Genomic DNA, 19,959 nt, shown 5'->3' with positions numbered 1-19,959 from the left:
AACAGAACAATAAAATACCCCAATGTGCTAATATTGCCTAATATGTAGAGAAGCCCGACCATCCTGTCTCAGGGGAAGATACAGCTGGCCTGGATGGGTGTTCCGTGCCAATCACTACTTTTCCTCCAAACTAATTGCAAGGATGACTGTGCTGCAAATTCTTAGAAACCTTCCTGTCTGACTACTCTCACCTTTCTCTATATACAGTATTTTTATATATACACTATATTGCCAAAAGTATTGGGACGCCTACCTTTACGTGCACATGAACTTTAATGGCATCCCAGTCTTAGACCCCATACACACTATTGGATTTTTTTTTTTTTTTTTTAGATGCAGATTTACCAAAACCATATAATACCTGTATGAGGTCAAACCTTAAGAGTTTCAATTTGTATGCAATCAGGCAGGCCCTTGCACTACAGTACATGGTTTTGGTAAATCTGAAGCCAAAAATCTGCAGAAAATCTAATAGTGTGTATAAGGGGCCTTAGTCTGTAGGTTTCAATATTGAGTTAGCCCACCCTTTGCAGCTATAACAACTCCAAATCTTCTGGGAAGGCTGTCCACAAGGTTTAGGAGTGTGTCTATGGGAATGTTTGACCATTCTTCCAGAAGCGCATTTGTGAGGTCAGGCACTGATGTTGGACGAGAAGGCCTGGCTCGCAGTCTCCGCTCTAATTCATCCCAATGGTGTTCTATCAGGTTGAGGTCAGGACTCTGTGCAGGCAAGTCAAGTTCCTCCATCCCAAGCTCGCTCATCCATGTTTTGATGGACCTTGCTTTGTGCACTGGCCCAAATCATTTGGTGGAGGGGGGATTATGGTGTGGGGTTGTTTTTCAGGGGTTGGGCTTGGCCCCTTAGTTCCAGTGAAAAGAACTCTTAAGGCGTCAGCATACCAAGACATTTTGGACAATTTCATGCTCCCAATTTTATGGGAACAGTATGAGGATGGCCCCTTCCTGTTCCAACATGACTGCACACCAGTGCACAAAGGAAGGTCCATAAAGACATGGATGAGCGAGTTTGGGGTGGAGGAACTTGACTGGCCGGCATAACATATAATATAAATGTATAATATAAAGCGCTGCGTAAATTGATGGCGCTATATAAGTACCTTAATAATAATAATTGTTAGAAAACTTATAGCACCAAAATTGCTCTCTACTATACTTCCGCAGCATAGGGAATGGGTTGCGGCCATCAATGCAGTCATCATACGAGAGAAACTAACTTATGCACACAGGGGAAGCCCATTTAAATTTGAACATATTTGGGATGCCTGGTTGGATAATCCTGGATTGGCCCCATTACAACTGGTCCAAAATAGAATTTTAGAAGGAAGCAATTCTTCTACTTTGCTGTAATCTAAACTACTTGATAAGGATTGCACTAACTGACTATCAACCTATAATTGATGTACACAAGGTCATATAGTCCTATAACTATATGCTGAAGCAGACGTGACATGCAGTGGTTACCTTAGTTATATGATTTTTGTTTCTGTTGGATTCCATTTTTTTTGTTATTTTTTGAGATGTTAATACGCAACCCAGTTTGTAGGGTTTTGAAGGTACTTCTTCTTGCTCCCTGGGGTTTCTTTTTCTTTTCTTTTTCTTTCTTTTTACCTCTGGGAACAAGGATAGGGACATAAAAGAAGTGGAAACACACCCAAAATGGTCAACATATGCCTGGAGGTATATCTAGGTCTTTATTTGTAATGTTTATTGTTGTGTAAGGTGTATGAATACTAAAAAATGACTACAAGAAACTTTTCTGGATAACCGTTTATTGCACAATGTTATATAACACTCATACTGTTGACTTTGTATCCGTGGCGGCTGGTGCTCAAAATTTTTGGGGGGGCGCAAACAAACTGAAAAATACTGAACCCCCCCTATCAATTGCAGCCTCACTGTGTCCATCAATTGAAGCCACTGTGCCCATCATACGCAGCCACGTGTGCCCATCATATGCAGCCAGTTGTGCCCATCAAACAGCCACTTGTGCCCGTCATATGCAGCCACTTGTGTCCATCATATGCAGCCACTTGTGACCATCATATGCAGTCATTATATGCAGCCAATTGTGCCCATCATATGCAGCCACTTGTGCCCATCATATGCAGCCGCTTGTGCCCATAAAATGCAGCCACTTGTGCCCATCAAATGCAGCCATTTGTGCCCGTCAAATGCAGCCACTTGTGCCCAGTATATGTAGCCACTTGTGCCCATCATATGCAGCCGCTTGTGTCCATCAAATGCAGCCAATTGTGCCCGTCAAATGCAGCCACTTGTGCCCAGTATATGCAGCCACTTGTGCCCATCAAATGCAGACACTTGTGCCCATCATATTCAGCCACCCTTCCCACCGACCCCCCAACTCGTGGGGCTCACGGCTCTGGCAGCACCCCCAACACCCCCGTGCGTGGCTCTGACAGAGCCGTGGGGACTTACCGCAGCAGCTCCTCTCCAATGCACCAAAGCGTGTGTCTCCTCCGCTCCTCTTCCTAAGTGCCAGGCATCCAATAGGGTGGCCTGGCTCTTTGGCCAATCAGGAAACAGGTCTGACGCCCTGCCTCCTGATTGGCGGGGAGGAAGGTTAGTGTGAAAATATCGAAAATTTATTCGCTATCGTCACACAATTTGTAAGCCTATTAGAGCCTCTCGCTCTAATCAGGTGCTTCAAAAAGGACCACCCCCTCCCACCCCCGCCATAGGAATCCATGCGTCCGGCGTCCTGAAAGGGGCCGGACGCATGGATGGGAGGGCGGCGCCCGTGCGCCCACAGTGCATGGGCCACCACTGCTTTGTATACCCTTATTAGTGTACAACGCTTCTCAACTTGATGTCTTAAGTGTTTGTCATAAAAGTTTTCAATAAAAACGATCTGATTTAAAAAAAAAAAAGTTTATGTGCGTGTAAAGGCAGGCAGGCATCCCAATACTTTTTGCAACCGCAAGCCAAATCCTTTGCACAGTCCCACTTAAAGTGGAAGTAAAGTCATAACCAAACTAACTCTAAACCTACTCTCAGCCACATTCTATGCCTAAGTTCTATACTTGCCAGTTCTGCAGCCGTTCCAGGCTGGTCCCACTTCTGAGCTGTTAGCAGCAGCTTCGGTATGTAGGCCCGTGTAGGAGAGGCAGCTGACAAGAGCCCCATAGTAACTCTATGAGTGAAGTCACTTCCCAGGCATTTCCCAGCCGTTGTTGGTTGTATCCTGTACACAGAGGACACCGCTGGAGACTGGTCCAGAGTGGCTGCAGAACAGGTAAGTAAAGCAATTTTTTTCTTTACAGGGCTAGAAAGATTAGACTTAGAATGTGGCTGAGAGTAGGTTTAGTGTTAGGTTTTGCCTTTGCTTTCACTTTAAGCAAAAAAAAAAAAAACAGATGTCAGTGTAGGCAGATGCAGTTAGCCACTTTTGCCACTAGGTGTCTCTATACCAGAATAGTGTCTGGTACAGCAGGTAGCGACACTAGGGGATTGATTTACTAAAGGAACATAGACTGTTCACTTGCTCCAGAGCTTAGTAAATTAGGTACAACTTCACTTTGCAAAGAATACCCAATCATGCAAGGAAAATAAAAAAGCCGCTTTTTTGCTTGCACGTGATTGGATGATGGAAGTCATCAGAGCTCCTGCTCATTTACTCAGCTTTGTAGCAACTGCTCTTACAGAGTGCAACTGCACTTTACAAAGTGCACCGTCTATTTGCCTTTAGTAAATCAACCCCTAGGTGTAAGGCCCCTTTTAGGTAGAGCCCTCCCACAGTGATGTCAGAGGTGAGTCAATAGTGCTTCCTGAATGCCTGTCAGTAGCTGCTATACCATCCTAGAAAAGTTATCCACCGTGGATCACTTTTCAGAGTGCAGTAAGTGTTACCGCAAATGTGAAGGAGATCTAAGGCTCCCTTTTTTTCTATCATAGAGAAAGACACGCTGGGCATTGTGCTACCCCAATCAGTGGATTTTGGAGTGAGGGGTATCTGGTTATAAAAACTGAACTTCTCCAGAGGTAAGCTCACTGTCTGCAAATAATTGGATTTTGTCCTTTGCTTTTCCAAGACATGCTGGGTGCAGTGGTGCATCTCCCTCTAGCTGATAAGGAGGCCAGGGAGTTGGTAACAAATGCAGGTGAACTGAGAATCTTTTATATCCAGTATATGAACATAAAATTGATTATTTAAGAAACTGAACTGTATCTTTTTAACAATCTTTTGATCTACAGATTCCCTTAGGGCTTGCTTACACCAGGTGTGGTTGCAGGAGCATTGCACAAAATTGTGCATTTTCTGGCACTGCATAAAAACAGGCTTCTTTCTGCAGACACACGCGGGTACCATTATTTCTTACTGGCACCCCCACACATCTGGCAAATGTACATACGTTCCTGGCCACCAAAACCTCAGAATTATGTGGTTTGGTGCAGCACGGTGGAAAAAACGTCCTTGCACTGTTTTTTCCTGTTCCACGCCTGAAGGGAAGCATAATTAAATGAATGGGCTATACCTAAACATGCGGCGAACGCACAAGCAAAGCGCAATTGGGTGCACCTTATGGTGTGAACGAGCCCTCCAGGAGAGTGTTTGTTACACATTGTGCACAAGAGAAAGCTACTATTATCTGAGAAGCTTAAATTTCTGTTGCTGCTGAATGCTGTAGGCCGTGTTCACATGTGCGGCCGCAGGTTCATGCCTGGAGTCCAGTGCGTTCCTGTACACCGGTTCAGGTGCAATTTAGGTCTGAATTTTAGCCTGAATTCGCACCTGAACCAGACCCAAAGACCCACCGAACCCTTTTTCAATCTGGACCGCGGCCGCCACAGACATGGGGAAGCCTGCATCCAATTTGCATATGTGTGAACCCAGCCTTACATGCTGAACCCAAAGGTTTCCTCAAAAGAGGAGGGTGCTTTATAAATTAAATAAAACACAAAGTTACTTTTTTTTTCAGATTAAGCTATCATTTTTGTTGTTGTTGTTGAATGATTTACACTCTGATTCCAGGGATTGTCCCCAACGTGTTCGTAGTTCTTCTGCTATAAGTTTGTGGTAGCAGGATAAATCTTCTGGGTTTGAAATGGGTCAATTGTTGAAGTAATTTAATGTGATGGTCTTTGAACACTGATGGGCTATAACAAAGACTGGATGAGGTGTGTGGTAAATTGCTCTTTTTATTGGGTAGCGAGGTGTCAACTTCTTTTCTATGACCATTCATGAAGTAGATACTACTCTTTTCCTGACCTTCTCTCTATCTTTCTGATTAAGCCCACTAGGGGGATATCACATTTTCCAACATGACCCTGCATAAGGTAGAAAATTCTCTTTTCCTGGCCTATTCTCTATCTTTCAGATTACACCTACCACCAGGATATCACACTTCCAACATGACCCTCAATTAGGTAGAAACTACTCTTCTCCTGACCTTCTCTTTACCTTTCTGATTACACTCACCACTGGAATATCACACCTCCAACATGAGTTTCCATAAAATAGAAACTACTCTTCTCCTGACCTTCTCTCTACCTTTCTGATTACACTCACCACTGGAATATCACACCACTAGCATGAGTTTCCATAAAGTAGAGACTACTCTTCTCCTGACCTTATCTCTACTTTTCCAAATAAGCCCACCACTGGAATATCACACCTCCAACATCAGTTTCCATAAAGTAGAAACTACTCTTCTCCTGACCTTCTCTCTACTTTTCCAATTAAGCCCACCACTGGCATATCACACCTTCCACATGGCCCTTCATTAGATAGAAACTACTCTACTACAGACCTTCTACCTTTCTGATTATGCCCACCACCAAGATATCACACCTCCAACATGACCCTCCATAAGGTAGAAACTACTCTTCTCCCAACCTTCTCTCTACCTCTCTGATTATGCCCACCACCGGGATATCATACCTCCAACATGACCCTCCATAAGGTAGAAACTACTCTTCTCCCAACCTTCTCTCTACCTCTCCGATTATGCCCACCACCGGGATATCATTCCTCCAACATGACCCTCCAAAAGGTAGAAAATACTCTTTTCCTGACCTTCCCTCTGCTTTTCTGATTGCACCCACTATGGCAAGATCATATCTTCCAACATAACCTCCTATAAGGTAGAATATACTGTTCTCCTACGTGTTGTCATACACCGTCCAGTGTTGTAAGATATGAGTGTCTCTCTGCAGAGGATATTACATCTGGTGTTGGCCGGGGAGGTTGTAGAAGGGGATATTGTATAATAGTAAAAATATTGCACATACTGATGGCAGAAGAGAAAACTTTATGCAAAGTTGCCTCGCTCCCAGCTCATACACAGCCAGCCAAGAGTTAACTGCAGTCCAGATGTTGTTGAGCGACCAATCAGGAGGCAGTCTGGGGCAGTGGGGTGGGTCTTTCATTTTCCCATCTCACTCAGAAGCCATCTGTCCCTGGATCTGCAGTTCAGAAGATCTTCTGAGCTTCATCCACCTTGTGATCCCTTACTGCCCTGTACCTCCTGATCACTGGATCCCCTGTACCCCCTGATCACTGGATCCCCTGTACCCCCTGATCTCTGGATCCCCTGCATCCCCTGATCACTGGATCCCCTGTACCCCCTGATCACTGGATCCCCTGCATCCCCTGATCACTGGATCCCCTGTACCCACTGATCACTGGATCCCCTGCACCCCCTGATCACTGGATCCCCTGTACCCCCTGATCACTGGATCCCCTGCACCCCCTGATGACTGGATTTACTGCACCTTTGATCCCTGGATCCCCTTCACTTCTGGTCACTGTATCCCCTGCTCTCCCTGATTTCTGCATCTTCTGAAACCCTGATCTCTGCATCTCCTAAGCCCTTCTCTCTCCTGCTCCATGCCACCCTGAACACTGGCTGCCCTGCACAATCTCACCAGTGGATCTTCTGTCACCCTGTGATTCTCGGCACTCCTGAACCCCTGAAAACTGATTCTCCTTTCCTGTATTACATGGTTCTTGCTGACTACATTGCCTTCTGCTTGGTGCAACTCTGACTACTTGCTGCCTGCACCCCCCAACTACTGTTGCCTTTCTTTCTCACTGCCGATCCCTGGTCCCCAGCACCCCAAACACCTGCCTTCTCTGCACCCCCTCATTACTTTACCCTCTTCTGATCTTTATCTGCCCTGCATCTCCCTGATATCTTTCACCCCTACACTCACTGATCTCTATCTCCCCAACATCACTGATCTATATCTCCCCTGCACACCTGATACCCCTCAATATAAACCCCGCACCCTCTAATCACTGTCTTCCTATACCTTCTGATCTCTCATCTGCACCACCTGATCTCTCCCCCTTGCCTCTCTTGAATTATCTCCCCTGCGACCCCCGATCTCTCTCCCCTGCACCCCCTGATCTCTCTCTCTCTCCTGCAGCCCTTCATCTCTTTCCCTTGCCCCCTCCCAATTTATTTCTCTCCTTCACTCTCTGATCTCTCTCCTCTGCACCCCCTGATCTCTCTCTCTTGCACCCCTTGATCTATCTTTCCTGCACCCCGTTCTCTCTCTCTCCTGCACCTCTTGATTTCTTTCCCTTGCCCCCCTCCAAAATAATTTCACCCCTGATCTCTCTTCCTTGCACCCCCTAATCTCGCTCTCCTGCGCCTCCTGATCTGTCTCTCCTTCACCCTCTGATGCACTCTCTGATCTCTTTCTCCTGCACCCCCTGATCTCTTTCACTCCCTTGCCCCCCCCCCCCCCCCCCCCAAAATATCTCTCCCCTGCACCCCCTGATCTCTTTCACTCCCTTGCCCCCCCCCAAAATATCTCTCCCCTGCACCCCCTGATCTCTCTTCACCCCTGCACGCCCTGATCTCTTCCCCCTATACTCCTCGATTTTTAACTCCCCTGCACCCTTCATCTCTGTCCACAGTTGGTACTGTGAGAAATACCAGAGCAGGTAGGTCACCAGTATACATTGTACATGAGACATATTTATCTCTGATATCATTGTTGCTGTTCGTTTTGTAATGCTGGTCTGTCGCTGCTCCCACTGGAGCCCCCAGAGACTGCAGAATTACAGATTAACTTGTCGGACTCCAAAATGTTCTGCTATCATTTCAAATTAGCCCAAATGTTCTGATCTTAGGGGACCTTTTCTGTGGGCCACCAGTGTGGTCACCCAGGGCACTGTCCTGAGGGGGGTGCTATATCCGGCTTTAGTAATATGTACACAATGGTCATGCTAGGAAGGCTTTGATTTTTAGCTGGGGCATTTAAACTTTTACCCTATCGTGTCCTTGTGGTCCCAATTAGTGTCCTGAAGCAGTTCTTATAGCACAGTTTAAAGTGGAACTTTACCCAGAACAACTTGATAAAAAAATTATGTTCTTTAGCAATGACTATGAGAGACTATGAGGTCTGCTAAAGTTGACCCAACCGTCAATCCTGGGGCCTGAGTGGTTGTTCCCTGTGGTATGGCGACATCTGACATCTAATGTTTGGTGCCCCTTGAGAAAGTGGAACCATCATTATGAATAAACTCCTGACATGTCCCAGTTCACAGTAACAGTTAAAAGACGTCCTCCTGCATTAATCAGTAACTTTGCCTAGGCTGAGATGATATTGTGAGTTTGCTGCAGGTGGAAGGAAGCATTTCCTCGATGACTGAGGAAATGCCTGAAGGCAGCAGCTGTAAAAATGTCCATTGTGCATGAGGCCTAAATGTATAAAGATTGGGTTGCTTGAAAGTTATAACACCTACAAACTATGGTATATACAGTGGGGACGGAAAGTATTCAGACCCCCTTACATTTTTCACTCTTTGTTATATTGCAGCCATTTGCTAAAATCATTTAAGTTCATTTTTTTTCCTCATTAATTTACACACGGCACCCCATATTGACAGAAAAACACAGAATTGTTGACATTTTTGCAGATTTATTAAAAAAGAAAAACTGAAATATCACATGGTCCTAAGTATTCAGACCCTTTGCTCAGTATTTAGTAGAAGCACCCTTTTGATCTAATACAGCCATGAGTCTTTTTGGGAAAGATGCAACAAGTTTTTCACACCTGGATTTGGGGATCCTCTGCCATTTCTCCTTGCAGATCCTCTCCAGTTCTGTCAGGTTGGATGGTAAACGTTGGTGGACGGCCATTTTTAGGTCTCTCCAGAGATGCTCAATTGGGTTTAAGTCAAGGCTCTGGCTGGGCCATTCAAGAACAGTCATGGAGTTGTTGTGAAGCCCCTCCTTCGTTATTTTAGCTGTGTGCTTAGGGTCATTGTCTTGTTGGAAGGTAAACTTTCGGCCCCGTCTGATGTCCTGAGCACTCTGGAGAAGGTTGTCGTCCAGGATATCCCTGTACTTGGCCACATTCATCTTTCCCTCGATTGCAACCAGTCGTCCTGTCCCTGCAGCTGAAAAACACCCCCACAGCATGATGCTGCCACCACCATGCTTCACTGTTGGGACTGTATTGGACAGGTGATGAGCAGTGCCTGGTTTTCTCTACACATACCACTTAGAATTAAGGCCAAAAAGTTCTATCTTGGTCTCATCAAACCAAAGAATCTTATTTCTCACCATCTTGGAGGTCTTCTGGTGTTTTCTAGCAAACTCCATGCGGGCTTTCATGTGCCTTGCACTGAGGAGAGGCTTCCGTCGGGCCACTCTGCCATAAAGCCCCGGCTGGTGGAGGGCTGCAGTGATGGTTGACTTTCTACAACTTGCTCCCATCTCCCGACTGCATCTCTGGAGCTCAGCCACAGTGATCTTTGGGTTCTTCTTTACCTCTCTCACCAAGGCTCTTCTCCCCCGATAGCTCAGTTTGGCCGGACGGCCAGCTCTAGGAAGGGTTCTGGTCATCCCAAACGTCTTCCATTTAAGGATTATGGAGGCCACTGTGCTCTTAGGAACCTTAAGTGCAGCAGAAATTTTTTGTAACCTTGGCCAGATCTGTGTCTTGCCACAATTCTGTCTCTGAGCTCTTCAGGCAGTTCCTTTGATCTCATGATTCTCATTTGCTCTGACATGCACTGTGAGCTGTAAGGTCTTATATAGACAGGTGTGTGGCTTTCCTAATCAAGTCCAATCACTATAATTAAACACAGCTGGACTCAAACGAAGGTGTAGAACCATCTCAAGGATGATCAGAAGAAATGGACAGCACCTGAGTTAAATATATGAGTGTCACAGCAAAGGGTCTGAATACTTAGGACCATGTGATATTTCAGTTTTTCTTTTTTAATAAATCTGCAAAAATGTCAACAATTCTGTGTTTTTCTGTCAATATGGGGTGCTGTGTGTACATTGAGGAAAAAAAATGAACTTAAATGATTTTAGCAAATGGCTGCAATATAACAAAGAGTGAAAAATTTAAGGGGGTCTTAATACTTTCCGTCCCCACTGTATACTGGAAATTTAAAAAAAAATTTTATACTACTAATGGTGGCGATCAGCGACTTATAATGGGGCTGTGATAGTGCAGCGACCAATCTGAAACTAACTGACGCTGGTGGGGACTGACTAACTTCCACTGACATCACCAGTGACACTAATGCAGTGATTAGTGACAGTACTTTACACTGTCTCTGTACTAATGGCACTGGCTGGGAAGGGGTTAACCATAGGCGTGCGCACAGGGTGTGCCAGGTGTGCCTGGGCACACCCTAATCAGCCCGTATGGTACAGATTTCCCCTGTTTAAACCCCTAATATTTCACCAAAACCCCCTAACACGGCTCCTAAAAAAAATGTAAAAAAAAAAAATACAAAAAATAAAATTGTAAAAAATAAAAATAAAAACTACTGACACCATCCACTGCCCTAGTGATACCAATCTCTGCCCTACTGATACCGTCCACTGCTCTACTGACACTGCCAGTATATATACAAGCATATGTGTTTGAGCTTTGGGGTGCACACCCTAATGTATTAGGCTGCACACACCTATGGGGTTTACATCTAGGGCAATTAAGGGGTTAAATGTGTAACTAACAATGTGTAAAATGTGCTAAAGTGTGCTGCTTTTAGTAAGAGATAGTAGCGATGCATACTACCACATTATGCCTTTATCTTGCAGGGAGAAAGTTTTTTTTTAATTTACTACCGCTTTAACCCTAATGCCGTGTACACAGGACCGGACTTTACGGCATACTTGGTCCGGCGAACCGGAGTCCGTCGGACAATTCGATCGTGTGTGAGCTCCAGCGGACTTTTTTTCTCAAAAGTTTGACGGACCTAGAAATGAAACATGTTTCAAATCTGTCCGACTGACTCGAGTCCGGTCGAAAAGTCCGCTCGTCTGTATGCTAGTCCGACGGACAAAAACCGACGCTAGGGCAGCTATTGGCTACTGGCTGTGGACTTCCTTGTTTTAGTCCGGTCGTACATCATCATCATCACGTACGTATCCGTCGGACTTTGGTTGATCGTGTGTAGGCAAGTCCGTTCATTCGGAAAGTCCGTTGGAAAGTCCGTTGAAAAGTACGCCGGACAAAGTCTGCCGTAAAGTCCGCTCGTGTGTACGCGGCATTACAGTGAACTTCTTCTATTTGTTCCCTTTTGGTCTCTGCCTGTACTGCACTCTTATCAGTTACATTGTTCCCCACTATCTCTGAGGACTACAGAACATCTTCCCCTATGTTAACCACTTGCCAACCGGGCCAATTCTGACACTTCTCACATACAGTGCCTTGAAAAATTGTTCATACCCCTTGAAATTTTCCACATTTTGTCATGTTACAACCAAAAACTTAAGTGTATTTTTTTATGGATTTTATGTGATAGACCAACACAAAGTGACACATAATTGTGAAGTGCAGGGAAAACGATAAACGGTTTTAACATTTTTTTTACAGCTTTGCACATCTAGAGAGTGACATTTCTGCCCATTCTTCTTTGCAAAATAGCTCAAGCTCTGTCATATTGGATGGAGAGCGTTTGTGAACAGCAGTTTTCAATACTTGCCACAGATTCTCAATTGGATTTAGGTCTGGACTGTGACTGGGCCATTCTAACACATGAATATGCTTTGATCTAAACCATTCCATTGTAGCTCTGGCTGTATGTATAGGGTTGTTGTCCTGCTGGAAGGTGAACCTCCGCCCCAGTCTCAAGTCTTTTGCAGTCTCTAACAGGTTTTCTTCTTCTTCTTCTTTGTATTTGGCTACATCTATCTTCCCATCAACTCTGACCAGCTTCCCTTTCCCCGCTGAAGAAAAGCATTCCCACAACATGATGCTGCCACCACCATGTTTCACGGTGGGGATGGTGTGTTCAGGGTGTTGTGATCAGTATTAGTTTTCCACCACACATAGCATTTTGCTTTTATGCCAAAAAGTTAAATTTTGGTCTCATCTGACCAGAGCACCTTCTTCTACATGTTTGCTGTGTCCTCCACATGGCTTCTCGCAAACTGCAAACAGGCTTCTTATGACTTTCTTTCAGCAATGGCTTTCTTCTTGCCACTCTTCCATAAAGGCCAGATTTGTTACCATACCATATTTGTGCCATACTCTTTACATTTTCAGATGATGGATTGAACAGAGCTCCGTGAGATGTTCAAAGCTTGGGATATTTTTTTATAACCTACTTTAAACATCTCCACAATTTTATCCCTGATCTGTCTGGTGTGTTCACTAAGGTTCTCTAACAAACCTCTGAGGGCTTTACAGAACAGCTGTATTTATATTGAGATTAAATTACACACAGGTGGAATCTATTTACTAATTAGGTGACTTCTGAAGGCAATTGGTTCCACAAGATTTTAGTTAGGGGTATCAGAGTAAAGGGGCTGAAAAGAAATGTCCCCCACACTTTTCACATATTTATTTGTAACAGTATGGTGGGCTCTATATGATCTATATAATACGCACAGTACGGTGGGCTCTGTATGATCTGTATAATACGCACAGTATGGTGGGCTCTATATGATCTATATAATACGCACAGTACGGTGGGCTCTATATGATCTGTATAATACGCACAGTATGGTGGGCTCTGTATGATCTATATAATACGCACAGTATTGTGGGCTCTGTATTATCTATGTAATACTCACAGTACGGTGGGCTCTGTATGATCTATATAATACGCACAGTATTGTGGGCTCTGTATTATCTATGTAATACTCACAGTACGGTGGGCTCTGTATGATCTATATAATACGCACAGTACGGTGGGCTCTATATGATCTATATAATACGCACAGTATGGTGGGCTCTGTATTATCTATATAATACGCACAGTATTGTGGGCTCTGTATTATCTATATAATACGCACACTATGGTGGGCTCTGTATTATCTATATAATACGCACAGTACGGTGGGCTCTGTATTATCTATATAATACGCACAGTACGGTGGGCTCTGTATTATCTATATAATACGCACAGTATGGAGGGCTCTGTATTATCTATATAATACGCACAGTATGGAGGGCTCTGTATTATCTATATAATACGCACAGTATGGAGGGCTCTGTATTATCTATATAATACGCACAGTACGGTGGGCTCTGTATGATCTGTATAATACGCACAGTATTGTGGGCTCTGTATGATCTATATAATACGCACAGTACGGTGGGCTCTGTATGATCTATATAATACACACAGTATGGTGGGCTCTGTATTATCTATATAATACGCACAGTACGGTGGGCTCTGTATGATCTATATAATACGCACAGTATGGTGGGCTCTGTATTATCTATATAATACGCACAGTATGGTGGGCTCTGTATGATCTATATAATACGCACAGTACGGTGGGCTCTGTATTATCTATGTAATACGCACAGTATGGTGGGCTCTGTATTATCTATATAATACGCACAGTACGGTGGGCTCTGTATTATCTATATAATACGCACAGTATGGTGGGCTCTGTATTATCTATATAATACGCACAGTACGGTGGGCTCTGTATGATCTATGTAATACGCACAGTATGGAGGGCTCTGTATTATCTATATAATACGCACAGTACGGTGGGCTCTGTATAATCTATATAATACGCACAGTATGGTGGGCTCTGTATGATCTATATAATACGCACAGTACGGTGGGCTCTGTATTATCTATGTAATACGCACAGTATGGTGGGCTCTGTATTATCTATATAATACGCACAGTATGGTGGGCTCTGTATTATCTATATAATACGCACAGTATGGTGGGCTCTGTATTATCTATGTAATACGCACAGTATGGAGGGCTCTGTATTATCTATATAATACGCACAGTATGGTGGGCTCTGTATTATCTATATAATATGCACAGTACGGTGGGCTCTGTATTATCTATGTAATACGCACAGTATGGTGGGCTCTGTATTATCTATATAATACGCACAGTATGGTGGGCTCTGTATGATCTATATAATACGCACAGTACGGTGGGCTCTGTATTATCTATATAATACGCACAGTATGGTGGGCTCTGTATTATCTATGTAATACGCACAGTACGGTGGGCTCTGTATTATCTATATAATACGCACAGTATGGTGGGCTCTGTATTATCTATGTAATACGCACAGTACGGTGGGCTCTGTATTATCTATATAATACGCAGAGTATGGTGAGCTCTGTATTATCTGTATAATACGCACAGTACGGTGGGCTCTGTATGATCTGTATAATATGCACAGTACGGTGGGCTCTGTATGATCTGTATAATACGCACAGTATGGTGGGCTCTGTATGATCTATATAATATGCACAGTATGGTGAGCTCTGTATGATCTATATAATACGCACAGTACGGTGGGCTCTGTATGATCTATATAATACACACAGTACGGTGGGCTCTGTATGATCTATATAATACACACAGTACGGTGGGCTCTGTATGATCTATATAATACGCACAGTAGGGTGGGCTCTGTATGATCTATATAATACACACAGTATGGTGGGCTCTGTATGATCTATATAATACGCACAGTACGGTGGACTCTGTATGATCTATATAATACGCACAGTACGGTGGGCTCTGTATGATCTATATAATACGCACAGTACGGTGGGCTCTGTATTATCTATATAATACGCACAGTACGGTGGGCTCTGTATGATCTATATAATACGCACAGTACGGTGGGCTCTGTATGATCTATATAATACGCACAGTACGGTGGGCTCTGTATGATCTATATAATACGCACAGTACGGTGGGCTCTGTATGTGGGAGATTCTCAGTTTTTATTACCGAGCTCAGATGCTAAAATTAGATTGTGAGCTGTAAGGACTTTGTACCGTCTGCTGTTTATGTGGCGTGGAATGGTGGAGAGGTGAGAATCGCACACCCGACTCCCGATAATCTGAGCCTGAGCACCTCTGACTTCCTGTGCACTACAAGCCCCAGCATGCCCAGATCACCAGCTGTATGTATAAGGTGAGTCTTCTCTTCATTAGACTGAGCTGTGAGGGGGAGGAAAGGTTTTCTAGATCTCTTTTTCATGTGTAAAACAGACCAGCTTTATATATACAGTGTGTGTGTGTATATACATTACTTCACAAAAGTTAGTACACCCCTCACATTTTTGTAAATATTTTATTATATCTTTTCATGTGACAACACTGAAGAAATGACACTTTGCTACAATGTAAAGTAGTGAGTGTACAGCTTGTATAACAGTGTAAATTTGCTGTCCCCTCAAAATAACTCAACACACAGCCATTAATGTCTAAACTGCTGGCAACAAAAGTGAGTACACCCCTAAGTGAAAATGTCCAAATTGAGCACAAAAGTGTCAATATTTTGTGTGGCCACCATTATTTTCCAGCACTGCCTTAACCCTCTTGAGCATGGAGTTCACCAGAGCTTCACAGGTTGCCACTGGAGTCCTCTTCCACTCCTCTATGATGACATCACAGAGCTGGTGGATGTTAGAGACCTTGCTCTCCTCCAGCTTATGTTTGAGGATGCCCCACAGATACTCAATAGGGTTTAGGTCTGGAGACATGCTTGGCCAGTCCATCACCTTTACCCTCAGCTTCTTTAGCAAGGCAGAGGTCATCTTGGGAGACAATCCCCCCTCCTTTGTATAATTACACAGGGCGGGGCAACAAGAGACACAAGTATTCAAACTTCTCATCAGTAGACTGTCCTATCTACAGGGAGAGCTGCTGGAGGAATTCCCCCCTCCCTCCTCACAGCTAATCCACAGAGACATATACATCCCATAATAGGTTACTCCCAAGGCAGACACAAGCAATAGAACAATGGGATACAGCCACACCTCAAACGATCTAGAAAAGAGTCTACAACAGTATGAGACAATATACAATATATGTATTATTATTATTATACGAGATTTATATAGCGCCAACAGTTTATGCAGCGCTTTACAATGTATAAGGGGGACAACACAATTACAGTACAGTTCAATACAAAAGGTACAGGAGGGCCCTGCTCGTAGAGCTTACATTCTAAAGGGAGGGGGTGGTGGTACAAAAGGTAATAGCTGCAAAGAATGATTTGATGGGGGTGGCTCAGGGACAGTTATGTGGGTGTGGGATAGGCTTCCCTGAATAAATGAGTTTTCAGGGATCTCCTAAAGGTGGACAGGGTAGGGGCTGATCGAACATACTGGGGCAGGGAATTCCAGAGGATGGGAGAGGCTCTGGAGAAGTCCTGAAGGCGAGCATGGGAGGAGGTAACAAGGGAGCTAGAGAGCAGGAGGTCCTGGGAGGAGCGGAGGGGGCGATTTGGGAGATATCTGCAGATGAGGTTGGTGATGTAGATGGGGGCGATGTTGTGGATGGCCTTGTATGTTGTGGTTAGCATTTTGAATTTTATACGGTGGGGTAGGGGAAGCCAGTGAAGGGAGTGGCAGAGAGGAGCAGCAGTCACGGATCAATTAGTGAGGTGTATTAGTCTAGCAGCAGCATTCATAATAGACTGAAGGGGGGATAGCCTGTGTAAGGGTAGGCCATTAAGGAGAGAGTTGCAGTAGTCGAGGCGGGAAATAATCAAGGAGTGAATAAGTTGCTTTGTGGTATCATTAGTCAGGAAGGGTCGAATTCTGGAGATGTTGCGGAGGTTAAGGCGGCAGGATTTAGCCAGTGATTGGATATGGGGGCTGAAGGAGAGTTCAGAGTCAAGGATTACACCCAGGACCCTGGCATGTGTGGAGGGACCAATGGTTGTGTTGTTGATATTAATGGTGAAGTCACAGGAGGGGGACCGTGAAGGAGGAAATATAACAAGCTCAGTTTTAGAAAGATTAAGTTTGAGGAAGTGGTGTGACATCCATACCGATATGTCATTCAGCAAGTTTAAGATCCGTGAGGAGATATAGGGGGTGAGTTGAGGAGTGGAGAGATAGATCTGTGTGTCATCGGCATAGAGGTGGTATTGGAAGCCATGGGAGGTCATCAGCTGGCCCAGGGAAGAGGTATAGAGTGAGAAAAGGAGAGGCCCAAGGACAGAGCCTTGGGGTACCCCAACAGAAAGAGGAAGGGGAGCGGAGGAGATGGAGTTGTAAGTGACACTGAAAGTGCGCTGAGATAGGTAGGAGGAGAACCAGGATAATGCAGAATCACGGAGGCCAAGGGAGTGTAATTTGCTGAGGAGCAGCAGGTGGTCAACTGTGTCAAAGGCAGCAGAGAGGTCTAAAAGTATGGAGTAGTGGCCATTGGTTTTGGCAGTTATTAGGTCATTGGTGAGTTTTAGTAGGGCAGTTTCAGTAGAATGTTGTAGGCGGAAGCCAGACTGTAGGGGGTCGAGAAGGTTGTTGTCCGTGAGGTAGCGACTCATTTGGTCATGAACAAGGCTTTCGATGAGCTTGGAGGCAAACGGGAGAAGGGAGATAGGTCTTAAGTTATTAAAACAGGTGGGGTCTAGTGAGGGTTTTTTGAGTATGGGGGTAACCAGTGCATGTTTGAGCGGGGAAGGAAAGGTGCCGGAGGAGGGGGAGAGGTTGAAGATGTGGGTTAGGGAGTTGAGGATAGAGTGGGAAGGTGGTCGCATACACAATATTCCAGTGTGGTTGTACAGTGAGTCTGGTTAGTGCAGACCTGACTGGGGTTCTCGGTCACCCTGTGCCCCTAATAGCAACAGAGTACCTTTCACATAGGCGGCGCCGGGGGAGCTGAACAAGGAGATACCAGTGCTCTCCAAGGTAATCTGGGTTCCACAAGCTCCCCACCCAAGGTGACTCCAGTCACACTCCCCATTCACACCTGAGACCTTGTTACACTAACGAGTCACATGACACCAGGGAGGGAAAATGGCTAATCGGGCCCAATTTGGACATTTTCACTTAGGGGTGTACTTACTTTTGTTGCCAGCAGAGTGTAGACATTAATGGCTGTGTGTTGAGTTATTTTGAGGGGACAGCAAATTTACACTGTTATACAAGCTGTACACTCACTACTTTACATTGTAGCAAAGTGTCATTTCTTCAGTGTTGTCACATGAAAAGATATAATAAAATATTTACAAAAATGTGAGGGGTGTATTTACTTTTGTGGGATACTGTATATGTGTGTGTGTATATATATATATATATATATATATACAGTATCTCACAAAAGTATATATATATATATATATATATATATATATATATATATACTGTGTGTGTGTGTGTGTGTATGTATGGGCCAGACATTGTCCTTAATTAAGTGTTCTTGCATAGCAAGACCACTTACTGTTATCTCACATATATATTATTATTATTATAGCCAAATTTACCACCTCCTCCCATAGCTTTTACACTACATAGACAAGTAATATACCGAAACGTGCGGATTGTTCCCGATTGGTGTGCTATTACTTTTTTACTATTACTTTATTACTTACTGTGGAACATTTCGCCGAATGGTTCACGAAATATCGTCATTTTTGCGGCGAAATTGGTCCCATAGGAATGAATGGCGAAATGTTCAATGTCATTTAATTGGTGTGCTATTACCTTTTGGAACTTTGTGAAAAGCTGAAAAATACCAGTGTGAATCCGGCCTCAATGTCATTTAATTGGTGTGCTATTACTTTGTGGAACATTTCGCCGAATGGTTCACGAAATATCGTTGTTTTTGCGGCGAAATTGGTCCCATAGGAATGAATGGCGAAATGTTCAAAACTATAGTGGGAGGTGACAAAAGCTGACAACTCCATGATCAGCCAAAGCATTATGACCACCCCATGATCAGCCAAAACATTATGACCGCCCCATGAAAAAAAAAACATATTTTTGAAAAAAAAAAAAAATTCATTTTTGAAAAAAAAATTCATTTTTGAAAAAAGAAAATCATTTTTGAAAAAAAAATGTATTTTTGAAAAAAAAAATCATTTTTGAAAAAAAAAAAAATCATTTTTGAAAAAAATAAAAAAATTCATTTTTGAAAAAAAAAATCATTTTTGAAAAAAACATTTTTGAAAAAAAAAATCATTTTTGAAAAAAAAAATCATTTTTGAAAAAAAATGTTCAGCTCTTTCAGCTAATGATGGGACGTTTTCAATTTGTTTACTACTATTTATACTTTTTAAAATATTAAGCTTTTTAACACTTTTCACAGTTACTCCAGCCACTCCACCCAGTTACTCCGCCCACTCCAGTTGTAGAGGCAAGAACACTTCACACAATTTCCCCAGAAATTGTAGCTTTTCTAGTTCCATATGCAATCTTTGTTTCCTGCTTTGCAGCATTACACATTGGTTGTGCTTTACTGATCCTCCTCACAATGTAAGTCTCTGGGGTTAATTTAATAAAGGCAAATGCACTAGGGTTGCCACCTTTTCTTCAAGCCAAACATGAACACTTTAGCGGCCTGGGACACCTTTGGGTGCCCCAAGGAGAGTAATGTGGTGCGCATAGCATGCAACAGCAAACAGTGGGTGTCAGTATGGATTTGATTTAAATCATAATTTTTAAAGAGCAGCTGTCAACTCTGACCCGCTGCAGCTCCTCCTCTGACCCGCTGTTGACTCACCGACAGTCCCATTCACTTTAATGGGATGGCTGGTGATGC

General features: G+C 43.8%; 1 protein-coding gene across 3 annotated transcripts in view; it reads left to right on the top strand.

Annotated features, from left to right (window-relative positions):
* The first annotated feature begins 3,893 nt into the window (after window positions 1–3,893).
* The window catches only part of STON2 (stonin 2), a 122,523-nt gene continuing 106,457 nt past the window's right edge, over window positions 3,894–19,959 (top strand). The window contains exon 1 of one of the 3 annotated variants that reach the window (XM_073608573.1): window positions 3,894–4,020. The gene's annotated coding sequence lies outside the window, so the exon portion shown is untranslated. Of the gene's footprint in view, window positions 4,021–7,783; window positions 7,934–15,232; window positions 15,377–19,959 lie in introns of those variants that run through there. The other 2 variants (XM_073608570.1, XM_073608572.1) reach the window with 2 other exon arrangements.

This window comes from Aquarana catesbeiana, linkage group LG13 (assembly GCF_042186555.1).
Source record: "Aquarana catesbeiana isolate 2022-GZ linkage group LG13, ASM4218655v1, whole genome shotgun sequence".
NCBI lineage: Eukaryota > Metazoa > Chordata > Amphibia > Anura > Ranidae > Aquarana > Aquarana catesbeiana.
The sequence above is the reverse complement of the archived record's forward strand: the minus strand, read 5'-3'. Positions and strand labels throughout refer to the sequence as shown.